The sequence below is a fragment of the Triticum urartu genome, unplaced genomic scaffold, assembly GCF_003073215.2.
Source record: "Triticum urartu cultivar G1812 unplaced genomic scaffold, Tu2.1 TuUngrouped_contig_3561, whole genome shotgun sequence".
NCBI lineage: Eukaryota > Viridiplantae > Streptophyta > Magnoliopsida > Poales > Poaceae > Triticum > Triticum urartu.
In genome coordinates, this window is record NW_024114105.1 from 10520 (window position 1) to 12056 (window position 1537).

At 59.6% G+C, this 1537-nt stretch overlaps 1 pseudogene; it reads left to right on the plus strand.

Moving 5' to 3' along the window:
* Window positions 1–413: 413 nt before the first annotated feature.
* On the plus strand, window positions 414–997 carry LOC125527315 (annotated as a pseudogene).
* Window positions 998–1537: the final 540 nt, after the last annotated feature.

A 1537-nucleotide genomic window follows, 5' to 3' on the forward strand; every position in this document is an offset into this window, starting at 1 on the left:
GCAAAAAAATTTGGACCGCGGCCTCCTCGTGATGTAAAATGCAACACCTCACGATGCAAATATACATCACGAGATGCATCTAGTCCAAAACCAGCCGCCGTCGGCGAACGCCCAACCGCCACTTCATTTCCGTTCCCGCCCGCCCGTCCGTCGCCGTCCCGCCGCCTCCGCACCCCGCCACCGCCCCGCCGCACGCCGCCCGCATCAAATCCGGCGCCGCCCCGCCCCCCGCCGATGTTTCCATCGTCGCCCCACCGCCCGCCCGCCGCGGATCCGGCCCCGCTGCCCGCCCGCCCCGCAGCTCCGCCACCGCCCCGCTCGCCACCGCCGCCCCGCAACTCCGCCACCGCCGCCCCGAAGAACAGCCCTGGCCCGGCTCCGTCCTCCACCGCCCCGGCCGCATGCCGCTCCCGATGGCGCCGAAGAAGACGCCGAAGGGAAAGTCGGGCTTCTTCCGCGTGAGGCAGAAGCCCTCCGGCAACTGGGGTGTGGAGTTTTCCGACGCCGGAAGGCGTTGGTGGATCGGTACGTACCCCTCCGCCCACGAGGCCGCGCGTGCCTACGACATGGCGGTGTGGCGTACCGAGAGGCCTCGGTCGCACCTCAACTTTCCAGAGATCGAGAGTCGGGCAGAAGCGGAGATGCTTGTGCCGCAGGGCATCAACATGAAGGAGATCATGACGAAGAAGAAGAAGAAGACGAAGAAGAAGCCGTCGGTTGTCGTCAGTGCTGGCGAGACCGATGAGGAGGCGATGGCGAGGTTTTCTCGGGAGCATTCGGAGTATGTCCAGGCCGAGATGGAGTACTACTGGAAGCATGAGGCGGAGCAGAAGAAGAAGGGGCCGAAGAAGGAGGCTGAGTCCGGTCCCTCGACGGTGATCCCCATCGAGTCTTCTTCCGAGGAGGACTGCCTAGACTTTGAGGAGGAGGGGGGGGGTGCGATGAAACGACGAAGGAGGAGTTCTGGGAGCAGTTCTGTAGCTCCGATGAGGAGTAGTTTGAATAAGTAGTAGTTGAAGTTGATGTATGAAACTATGTTGAATTTGATGTTTGAACTCTGTTGAATGCACTAGTAGTATGTCGTTTTACATCTTCATTTTGGACCATCTATTGGAGTTGCTATTTTGGACCATCAATTAGGACCATCTGTTGGAGTTGAGCTTTTTTCGAAGCTCCAAAACGCACTTTTTGACGGTCCAAATTTTACATCTCTGATTTTGGGCCGCCAAATTTTGGACCATGTATTGGAGATGCTCTAAAGTCTACTGATGTTATGATCCGGTGTCTCACCGTGTCATCACTTCTCGGCATGTTTACTTCGACGAGCATTGTTTTCCTTTTGCACAGGAACAGTTGATGGCACTACCTACGGGAGATGATGTCGCCTTGCCTGGCTCCTCTTGCCGGCATGCTGCCCTGGCCCCTGTCCCGCCAGCCTTGCCAGCCCCCTCGCTGGGCTCGACAGGCACGGTGGCCTCTGCGCTGGACGCATCGGGCTCGCCGGCTATGCCGGCCTCTTCGGCAGGCTTGCCAGCCA